Source organism: Erinaceus europaeus, chromosome 7, assembly GCF_950295315.1.
Source record: "Erinaceus europaeus chromosome 7, mEriEur2.1, whole genome shotgun sequence".
Classification (NCBI taxonomy): Eukaryota; Metazoa; Chordata; class Mammalia; order Eulipotyphla; family Erinaceidae; genus Erinaceus; species Erinaceus europaeus.
In genome coordinates, this window is record NC_080168.1 from 20,959,314 (window position 1) to 20,971,809 (window position 12,496).

General features: G+C 36.9%; 1 protein-coding gene across 4 annotated transcripts in view; it reads right to left on the reverse strand.

Annotated features, from left to right (window-relative positions):
- Positions 1-12,496, reverse strand: part of SPAG16 (sperm associated antigen 16) — a 1,038,313-nt gene that overhangs the window by 579,490 nt on the left and 446,327 nt on the right. The gene's annotated exons all lie outside the window — the stretch shown is intronic.

Here is a 12,496-nt window from a genome sequence, read left to right on the forward strand (position 1 = left end):
AGAATGTACAAGGTTAATACCTGATATTTTATCTATGAAAATGTTTTAGTCTTAGAGTTCCAACTATGCCTCACAATGTTATGGGGAAAATGCATCTGTCCAACATAAACCTATTAAAATAGTAATCAAACACAACAAATTGTTCAATTTATTTTTATATTTTAATTATCATTATTTATTTATTGGGTAGAGACAGCCAGAAATCGAGAGGAAGGGGGAAATAGTGAGGGAGAGTGGTAGAGAGATACCTGCAGCACTGCTTCACCACTTGCATAGCTTTCCCCATGCAGGTGGGGTCCCGGGGCTCGAACCTAGGTCCTTTTGCATTGTAACATGTGTACTCAACTAGATGCGCCACCACCTGGCCCCCAAATTGTTCAATTTCAACAAAGCCATTTCATATAAAAAACCTAGTGAATCTGTTTGTCTATAGAGTAAAATGAAATAAATAATAGCTAAAAATAAAATTTACACTCTCTGAATGACCTGTTTTCTGTCTTCTATAAAACAGATTTTATTTTTGGTTATTTTCTTTTTCATGATCTCAGAGAATGAACTCAAGACCTCACACATGCACAACACTACTGAGAAAACTCCTGGGCTCACTTTTATTCATTGATTTACTTTTTTAATTTAAAAAGGAAGGGGAAAAAGAAAAAAGAGGTAAAGAGAGAGACAAACAAAGAATTTCTATGGTGCTGCAATGCAGTGTCAGGGCTCATATCCAGGGTCTCACACAATCTAAGGAGTGTTTTACTGAGTAAGTTATCTTCCAGCCTCTGAAATACAGATTTTAGGAAATCAACAACCCAAAGTAAGTATGCTCCCAGTCTATATCTACATAGTCTTAGAGCTCACATCCTGGCAAAACTTTTTCATTATACATTCCTTCCATTACATTTATTAATGCTAAGTTTTTGGACTGAAAAATCATTTTGAATTGAATTAGAACTACATAGTTTTGCTACTTTGTCAGAGTCAGTGTTTGAAATGTTCAGTTGATGGGCAATTCACCACTTAGATCAGGGTCTTCCTTCTAATGAAACATTATTTCATTTTTCCCTAGCACTTCTCTCCTCAAAATAAACACAGTAAAAAGAAAATTATTCATTATGCAATTCATCATAATGTTGGTTGGTGACTTTCAGAAGGCCAACTCAGGAAAGGAATTTATTACAGCTCATTCTGGGTAGAGGATGCATTTATAGAACTTAATTAGAAGAAAAATATGATGAGAGGCAAAAAAATGTCAGATTGAAATGAATTCTATATTCAAATACACATAAGATGGCAAACCAAATCCTGGAAGCTACTGAGTATGATGATGATGTATGTTGGCTCAGAGATTTCCTGGCAGACACATGCACACTTGACTAGATGAAAAATTACCCTCTTCAAGTGAAGATAACTAAAATCATTGATGTCTTTACCAACTTTGAGATAAGTTTCCAAAATGACTTCTGTGGGAAGAGCTATTCACAGAAATTAAGGGAAGAAATATAAACACAAAGCCATTGGTGGCTAATTAGTTCTGGAAATTTGTTTTTATTTTTCCATACTCTATCATTCATTCTGCTTGGGAGCCTCTTCCCAAAACACCTGAAACATCTATCTCTACTCTGCATGGACTTAATGGACTAATCACACTGGGTTCTTTTGTTCATATACTCCTCTTTTAATACGAACTTTAAGAGTATCTCTCATAAAATTTTTTTTTTCTAATCATTCTGGACAAATTTCAGGTAAATATTGGCATTATATGAGTTAAGAATTATATCTTGGGAGTCGGGCTGTAGCGCAGCGGGTTAAGCGCAGGTGGCGCAAAGCACAAGGACCGGCATAAGGATCACGGTTTGAGCCCTGGCTCCCCACCTGCAGGGGAGTTGCTTCACAGGCGGTGAAGCAGGTCTGCAGGTGTCTATCTTTCTCTCCTTCCTCCTCTCTGTCTTCCCCTCCTCTCTCCATTTCTCTCTGTCCTATCCAACAACGACAACAACAATAATAACTACAACAATAAAACAACAAGGGCAACAAAGGGAATAAATAAATAAAATAAATATTAAAAAAAAAAGAATTATATCTTACTGCATCACATCCATGAAAAGGCCTATAAGTAAAAAGTGTGTGTGTGTGTGTCCAATATGTATAGGAGGGATTTTTGTATTTTCATAATTATAAATTAGTAGATTATAAATTATAAATTAGTCACTGGGTACATGCATCAGCAAAGACTATGCCATAGTAACAGATATTGAGAATACTGTGAGCCATATGACCGTCAACTGTTAAAGCCAAAAATATAAGAGGAAGGTAAGACCACATGGGAATGATTAACAGATGTTAATTAATTAACTAATTAATTACTTATACCTCCAGAGTTATCACTGGGGCTAGGTGCCTACACTATGAATCCACTATTCCTGGAGGCCATTTTTCCCATTTTGTTACCCTTGTTGTTGTTATTGTTATTTCAGTTGGATAGGACATAAAGAGAAATTGGGAGAGGAGAGGCAGACAGAGAGGAAAAGAGAAAAATAGACACCTGCTTCACCACTTGTAAAGCAAACCCACCCCCTCACAGGCCTCGCAGGTGGGGAACAGAGGCGTGAACCCAGATCCTTCAGCGGGTACTTGCTTCACTCCATGAGTGCTTAATCCAATGCGCTACTGCCCGGCCCCCCACAGATGTTATTTTAGGTTAAGCACAGGACATAACAACACTAGAATAAAAGGACTGCCGTAATGCAAGATCTGAAAAACTATTTAAGACATGTCGCTTTTTCTTTTTTGTTTGTTCAGAGCACTGCTCCACTCTGGTTTATGGTGTTGTAGGGGGATTGAACCTGGGACTTTAGAGCCTCAGGCAGGAGAGGAGAGTCTCTTTGCATAAACATTATGCTGTCTACCCTCCACTTAAGCCATGTTTTTAAGAAGCAGCTGTCTTGCTCCACTGTCCCTGGTTCAATTCCCCACACCACCATAAGCCAGAGTTGAGCAGTGCTCTGGTAAAAGAAAAAAAAAAAAGGAAGCAGCTCTCTCTCAGGATCCACACTCTTTTCTTGGTATCAGGCTTCATTGGAAGTGTAAGCTGATTGCTTATGACTGCTGAACTTATTCTCTTTTATCTAGTCACAGTTTAATTTGGTTTTATTTACTTGCTCTAAGACTTGGATGTAGATACCATGGCATCCAGGAACCTAATAAAGCAGCCATTTTCTACTATCCCAACTGCTGTTTGTTTTTATTTGATTATTTGTCTATAGATGAAGCTTTTTTAATCTCAGAGCTGCAAATCCAGTCCCATCTCAAAATCTCTGTGAGAGATCATCAAGAAAGGGAAAATAGGTTAAAGGCCATGGATGAAGAATTTTCCCTCACATGTAGAGTTGCAGTGTTGTTATTAACTCCATAATAAGGCACTGTTACCCCAAATCCTCCACCTCTTCAGCATAGTTGTAATAGTATCATCATATCATCATAGAAAACATCAATTGTTTTATACTACAGAAAAAGTCTACTGTCCTACTGCTCCTTTGAGATGCCCCTACTCGGAGAGACTGATGACCTAGTGACTACAGAAAACTCAAGTCAGAAAAATAAATAACCAAACAATTTCACAGTGAAGATGTCATATATCAAGGCCAGAACCTCTTCTACCATGCTGCAAATTGCTGGAGGAAGTAAGCTAGAGATAAGCTTACATTATGGCCTTCACAGCTGCAGAAGCTATCCCTTGGATAAAAAACAAAAATCTTTATAAGCCTCAATTCTGGTGCTATTTTCACAAGCAGGTGATGTCTGACACTGCAAAATGAGGACTTGCTTTTCGATGCTGCATATGACATTCTTATTCTGTCATGAGCATAGATAACTGTCTATACCTCTGCTGGAAGAATTAGGTGTCTTTGTGTGGATATATTCCACCTGTGCTCACTGTCTAAAACTAAGATTAAAATTTTCCCTCTGCTTTCCCAGGGTAAGACCAGTACTTAAAGCAATCTGGTGTTCTCTAGAGTCTAAATCTTTAACTTGCTTGGAATAATATCACTAGTTTCTCTTTGAGTTACTTCACATTGGTAACTATTTTCCATTGGCAAAAATAAAAATAAAATAAAGCTGTATGAAAGTCCAATGTATATAAAGTCATATGAAATACTTTATTCTTACATGTAAAATGAACGTTCCTAATCGGAAGGGTTTATGTCTGTTTTAATTGCTGTATAGTTGATATTCCACCTCAACGTTAGTTGGTACATAGTAACTATTTAATAAATAGCTGACTGAGTGACTAATCTTGATATTACTGGTTTTGTTACCTATGAGGAATTTGAGATGTTATGTAGATTCATAAATAGAAATGGACTGATGCTAACTTTGAATTCAAGACAGTCTGATTTTTAAACTAATGATTTTAATTACTTCTTTTTAGCAGCAATCAGCCACAGTTTATAGTTTATCTGTATGTCTGTAATTTATATGTACTAGGGCTAATTGTTATTGAGTTATTTAGCTATTATTAAACCCTGAATTAAAGAACCAGCCTAGGAGTTGTCAGTGTATGTGTCAGAGCTGCAGATGAGTTGATATAATAATATTAAGGAAACTAGATAACTCAGCCCCTTACAGTTAAAGTGTCTGGAGCAATAGGAGAAACCACACATGTGTCACCTCTCCCCAAATCCTTTCTGTATTAAGCCACTGTATCAATGTATTAAAAGTTGTATTTAATAAGATCTTTAACCTGTCCTACTAATACTATTGGCCTGCAATTGTAATTAAAATTATCAAAGGAAACAAACTTTTTATTCACTCCATTCTCTAAAGATTATATGCAGAAGTATATTAAATAAAGCTAATTCTATAGGTTATTAATTCATTGATAATTTGCCCAGTATAGTCACAACTCAGTTTTTATCATTTTATCATTCAATCTGTCTTTTGAAGAAGCTGATGTATAAATAGCACTTTATATAGGTTCCTGATCCAAAATTACATATACTAACAAATTTTTACAGAAATAGAGAAATTAAGAGGAAAGGGAGAAATAAATAAGGAGGGAGAAAGAGAGACTCTTGGAGCAGCACTTTCATCACTCATGAAGCTTTCCCTCTGCTTTCCCAGCGACTTGAACCTGGGTCTTTGCACATGGAAAGGTATGTTCTCCATGATATTCACCATTATGTGGCTCCCACATGACCATATTTAATGGTCACAACACTCCTACAGATTAGGAATGCTGTTAAACCTGATTATATATAGAAAATTAGCATGCACAGAAATTAAATTATATGGCACGGGTAGACAGTATAATGGCTATGCAAAGAGAATATAGTGCCTGAGATTCTGAAGTCCCAGGTTCAATCCCCTGTACCACCATAAGCCAGAATTAATCAGTGCTCTGGTAAAATAATAATAACAAAATAAATAAAATTAAAAATTAAATTATATTCAAGATCATAAAGTTGGGAAGTTACACAGGTAGGACATAAGGGTGTGGCCTTATCTCTAGAACACATTTCTTTCAATAGAACAAGCTCAGATGTTAATGACCTTTGCCTTGTTTAGATGACAATAACAGTAGAAGTCAAGCTGAATGTCGTGTTATTTCTTTTGAAGAGATTTACTGAGGTGCATCCTAAAGTTTCTAAAGAACAGGTTTTAAAGTTTTTCTAATGAAAAAAAAAGGGCATGGGTCAGGTGGTGGTGACACACTACAATGCACAAGGACTCAAATTCAAGCTCCTGGTCCCCACATGCAGGGGGATGCTTCACAAGTGATGAAGTAGGGCTGCAGGTGTCTCTCTATCACTCCCTTTCTCTATCTCCCCCACTCAATTTCTCTCTGCCTCCATCCAATAATAAGTAAATAAAATATATTTTTTAAAGTGGGCCAGGCGGTGGCACACCTGGTTAAGTGCACACACTACAGCATGCAAAAATCCTGGTTCAAACCACTAGTCCCCACCTGCAGAGAGAATAGCTTCATGAGTGGTGAAGCAGGACTGCACGTGTCTCTTTCCTTCTCTCTCTCCCCCTCTCAACTTCTCTGTCTCTACCCAATAATAAATAAAAATTGTTTAAAGTAAATAAATAAAAAAGAAAGCAATAAAATTTTTCTAATGATGTATATAAGACTATTGCCACCCTTGTTATTTTCTAAGAGTTGGGCACTCCGCCATGTTCAATTGGTGGAGAGATGAATTAAATATTCATGAGAAATAAATATTGATAGTTAATGGATTAGCTGGTAAACTTTCAGTTAAGGGTCAAATAGTAGATACTTTAGGCTATGGACCATATTGTCTCTGTCATAACTATTAAACTCTATCATCATAGCATCAAAATAACAAGAGGAAGCACCCATGATGAATTGAATGTGTTCCAGGGAAATTTGATTTACAAAACCAGGCAGTGGGTCACATTTGGACTTTGAAACAGAGCTTCACTCTCCCACTCGAAAGCAGTTGCATGACATGGAATAGACTCAAGGCAACAGAATAGGCTCCAGAAGAAAATGCAAATTTTAACTTCAGTATATGCTTTAGATATGCTACCATACCAGCCTTTGCTTTGAATTACTTATCTGAAAAAAATAATAACAAAAAGAGAGGGAAGAATATAGTAATGACTTCTCGGATTTGTTTTTGAAGTAAGTAAGTTAATATATGTTTTTTTTCAAAGCATTTATTTATTTATTCCCTTTGTTGCCCTTGTTTTTATTATTGTAGTTTCTATTGTTGTTGTTACTGATGTCTTGTTATTGGATAGGACAGGGAGAAATGGAGAAAGGAGGGGAAGATGAGAGGGGGAGAGAAAGATAGACACCTGCAGACCTGCTTCACTGCCTGTGAAGTGACTCTCCTGCAGATGGGGAGCCGGGGCTCGAACCAGGATCCTTAAGCAGGTCCTTGTGCTTTACGCCACCTGCACTTAACCTGCTGCACTACCGCCTTACTCCATATATTAAGTAAGTTAAGTAAGTTAATATATGTTAAGGACTTAGGCCAATGTTAGACACAGTAAAGACTTAGTGAATATTATCATAGTGTAAAGAGACAAGGTCTCTGAGGTCTGCTTGGCCAGATTTGAATATTGACCTCCATCTTAATATACTAACCAATCATAATGTACATCTTCTCAGTTTAAATCTCTTATAAATGAAAAAATGGCTGTTGATAAAACAGATTCATAGGGGTGCAGTGTTGTGAAACTGAATTTTAAGCTGACATATGTATCTTGAGTGTAAAGGGGTTGGAATGGAGTATTATCACTCTTTGTAAAAAATGTTAGTTATACTAAGTAGTCAACACTTTATATGCCCAGACATGTCTCTTTGAGATAGCATGGGTAGTACATTTAGTATTTAAAGTTACAGAAACAATTGCTTATTTTATTTTGAGCCACAGGATATTTCTGGACCATATTTAATTTTAAATTCTCTAAGATAAATGCAATTTCCATATTTTATGGTTTTGCAAGTGAACATAAGGAGTTTTGAAGTTGTTTCTGTCACCGTGTGGCTTTTAGGAATGCACTGAGTGATAAGGTTAGCAGTTTGTGCGTATTGCTCATGTCTGTTTTCATATATGCAAACTGACTTGAGTCAATGATGTGTCATGGAGTCAGTCATGGAGGAAGACCACCGGGCAAGCTGACAAGAAGAAAACATGGTTCTTCTCACAAATTCTCTCCATGACCAGGCAGCCCTCATAAGCAAAAAGTGATTTTCAGCCTCTCAAGATGACTTCCTGGAGTTCTAATTAGTCATAATAACAATTCTTACTAAATAACTTTCTGGCACATGTTCCAAATGCCACAAAGTCATTGCACTTTAAACTTGGAATATGAGCTTTTTGCTTCCCTTTAACTCAGTATTAATTATAATTGCAAGATTCAAAGACAAAGACCCTGTCACCTCATTCTTAATAAGCTTGTAACTAAGGTGAAAATAGTACAGGAAAACATCTCAAGGATTCAAAAAATAATGTGGGTGAATGTTAATAGTACTGCTTCTAATCAAGGCATGTCCTGATGAAGTATACATAAAATGTTTGGTTAAACAATATGCTGGTAGATACATTACAAAACAATTGTGTTCTCATAGAGATTTCCACCCTACGGGACACATTCCTTATCCTAGATCACATGATAAAAGCTCTCCTCTTTAATGGAAATTCTTCTTTCCAGTAGTGGCATTACACAAGCTTATTTTAGAGGGAATATGTGTAGGTGTAACAGTGAACACTATTAATTATCAGTGGCGTTGGTGACATATGCACCACTGCTAGACTTTTCAAAGAGAAGAATATTAATCCAAAAAGAAGATTGTCACAGGAAAGACTAATTAACTATCCTGTCTTCACTAGGTTGTTCTGTATTGGAAGCATTTCCTTCATTTCAATTCACAGACTCTAATTATTTCTGAAATAGAAGCAGCATGGGGAGCTTAAGTGAGTCAGCAACAAAATGCATGCCCCACGACCATTACATGACCACTGGCTTAATCACTACTAACAGCAGCATACAATCACACGTCACATATACTTTTACACAGTTTACCAAAACAAATGCATATAAAAGATAACTATTGATATGAGCATTTGGGTTCCTTCCAAGCTTGAGCTATTACAAAATGTGCTGCTATGGTGTGCATAGGTCTTTGATTATTTTCCCTCTGTATATCCTTAGAGGGGTTGCTGGGTCCTAAGGTTCACTTTTAGAATTCTGATGCACTTCCAACTTGGTTCTCATAGGGTTTGGACCAACGTAAATTCCCATCAGGAATTTAGAAGAGTCCCTTTCTTCCCATAGCCTCTCCAACATTTGGTATTCCTGTCTTTTCAAATGTGTGACATTATCTCAGATATAGAGTGATATATCATGTTTATATTTGCATTTCCCTGATCAACAGTAATGGAGTACTGTGCAGCTGTTAAAAAAAAGCATAATGTCATCTCTTTGTCATAGTGTGGTCAGAACTTGAAGGCATCATGTTGAGTGAGACAAACCAGAAAGAGAAAGACCAATACCATCAGTACCAAATGATCTCATGTAAGGGTGGAACTTAAGAACAAAGAAGAGTAAGGGAAAACATTAAGATTAAACTTGGACTGGGAGTGGCATATTGCACCAAAACACAGGACTCTGGAGAAGGACAGAATGTAGGGACACTGGGATCCTATTGTATCTCCTAGATACCAATCAATGGGAGATAAGAGGCTGTGTCTATATTTTAAAGACTATACTGGGAGATGTGGCCATGGAATTACAGCTACTAGGTTAGACTCTTTCCCAAAACAACAAGTATCTACAAATATCAGATAAAGAAAGGGCTACAAAATCGAGATAAGGGCAAGAGACTGTCTTAATTAATGATAGTCTTTTGGGTCAATACTAGACCACCCCATCATCTGGGGCCCTAGTTATGATATCCTTGGGTTCCCACACAGATATGATGATGAGCATAGATCTCTGATGGATTCTTCTCTCCACCATCAGTGGTCACATCCATCAGGAACATCATCAGAAACCCTCTTGTGTGCCACTCCAGGAAATTGTCTTCTCTATAAAGTAGCAGTGATAAGGAACTCTCTAAGGGAGGCTGGGTCATACTGCTCTGCCACTGAAGGAAGACTGGTCATGAAATGAGTGCAGATAAAATATTCCCAGCTGTGACTATGAACTGTAAGCTCAGACCTACAAGGACTCAGAGGTTACACAGGCTTCTGTGCTAAAATATATATGGGTCCTAGGTCATGTTGATGGAGTAAATAGTTAATTTTATTCATAGGTTTTCTTTTTAAGTTTGGGAACTACTCTGTGCCCTAATTCAACTTTCTAGCCCTATTTTCAACTTTGAAACCATCTTCTCAGACAGTACTTTTGTCTACCTTTATGTTAGTTATCAAACTCAAGCAAAAACTATGACAGTCATGGGCTCTTAGAAACATACATAAAAATAGACTTTCTCGATTCTTTCCACCCTAGTATTCCTAGTCTCATTTGCTCTATTCCCCTTTTTGGTTACTTTTCATTAATCATTTTGTCTTGCTTTATATCTTGCCATCTTTCAGCCACTAAGTTGCAGAGAAGCAATTATAGAAGCAGAATACTTCCCACCTTCTGCACCCTAAAAAGAATTTTGTTCCATACTCCCAGTGGGGTAGAAATGATAGGAGAAGATGACCAGAGGATTCCAAACCCCAATTCCATCAGGACTGGGAGAGAGAAGAAAAGAGAAATAGTAATAGGTGTGGGTGTGACTTGGAAGTGAAGGAAGTACAGGATCATGGGGGGGGACAGGCAAATATATGTAAGTATAGACAGACTCTTACAAAAATAATAATAAACCATATCTGTGACCTTAGGAGAATCACTGCAGTTTCCAATGGAGGGGGTGGGGTCACAGAACTCAGGAGGTGGAAATGGTACAGAATTATACCCCTGCTTTCTTGTAATTTTTTAAATCAATATTAAGTCACTAATAAAATTTTTTTAAAAAACTATGCTGTAAACCACTAACTCCCAATAAATAAACTGAAAGAAAAAAATAAAGTAGAAGTGCACGTTACAAAATATATATCTCTTCCTCCATTAATATTCTCACTCTATATTTAGATAAACATAATAATTTATGAAGCACTCTAACATGCAGATTAATGTTCATCATTACAAAATATACATCAAGAGCCTACAATGTAGAATACAAAACAAACATAGGTATCACTCTCAGTGAGTCACGGAGCTTACATACCAATGGGGATAAACAAGTAACAACAATGAAATGACAAAAAAAAATTAAAAAGCCATAAAGAATACCCAGAAAATGATATGACAATTATTTGGACAAAGCACTACTTATAATGAGGCATCAGATGTATTCTCATTGAAGATGTGATAATCTAGCTAAATTCAGAATGGCAAGAAGTAAACATTATCTTTAGGACAGGGGAATTGAGAAGGAAGGACAGAGAGAAAGAGGAGAGAGAGAGAGAGAGAGAGAGAGAGAGAGAGAGAGATTGCTGCAGCACTGCTTCACCACTTAAAAATGTCCTTCACGTTGATGGGGATATTGTGGGCTTGAACCTGGGTCCTTGTGCATAGTAACACGTGTGCTCTACAGGATGTGCCACCACCCCAGCTGAAAATATGGGATGATTCCCTGGTCACATCTTATGTCAAAGTCAAACAGTCCTCTGATTTCTCTGTCTTTTCTTCCTTTTTTTGTTTTTCCTTCTTATTTATAAGAAATAAATGAATCATTAAAAGTAAAATTTGTATATATATATATATTTTTATAAAAATACAATTCCACAAATATTTAGTTTCTTTTTACTAAAACTTAGCTGAAAAGCCAATCTACATGTGACTATGTCACCTGTTAATATATCAAAATGTATCATCTCATATTCTACATTTCCTGGGGTGGGGGCAGCTTCACTATAGACAACCAAGCCATTTCAAATAATAAAAACATCTGGGTAGTGCAGCGGGTTAAGCGCATGTGGCGCAAAACATTAATGGACCAGTGTAAGGATCCTGGTTCAAGCCCCTGACTCCCCACCTGCAGGGGAGCCACTTCACAGGTGGTGAAGCAGATCTGCAGGTGTCTGTCTTTCTCTCCCCCTCTCAGTCTTCCCGTCCTCTCTCCATTTCTCTCTGTCCTATCCAACAACAATGATATCAATAACAACAATAATAATAACTACAACAATAAAAACAACAGGAACAAAAGGGAATAAATAAACATTTTTTAAAAAATCTGTTTACTTTATCTTTCAAAGTGAACCTATTAAGGCTTTCTTGGGCCCTGAAAAAAGCCACTTAGGTTTATTATGCATCTATTTTTCCACATTAAAAATGTTACTATAAATAAATAAATAAATAAATACTCCCAAGTTCCTGGATACCCAAGGTAAAACATCTCTACAGATCTCTACAGAGGCTACAGGCAGAACTACAGAGAAAGCAAAGAACTTCTGACATGCCTGGTATAATAAATAACTATTATTAAATAAGTAAAATAGTTCATCAGAGAAATTAATGGTATTATAACAAGATGTTTATCAAGACATCTAAGCTTTGCCAAGAAAATGTGACATATTCTATATTCTTTTTTAATATTTATTTATTTATTTATTCCCTTTTGTTGCCCTTGTTTTATTGTTGTAGTCATCATTCTTTTTGTCGTCGTTGTTGGATAGCACAGAGAGAAATGGAGACAGGAGGGGAAGACAGAGAGGGGGGAGAGACAGAGACACCTGCAGACCTGCTTCACCGCTTGTGAAGTGACTACCCTGCGGGTGGGGAGCCAGGGGCTCTAACCCGGGTCCTTATGATGGTCTTTGCGCCACCTGCGCCGCGTAACCCGTTGCGCTACTGCCCGATTCCCGACATATTCTATATTCTTAATTTTTAGAATCAAACAAACCAAAACTTAGGTAAGTTCATCCAAATACTATCATTTCCACTTTCGTCAGAAGTTCTGGAATTCTAA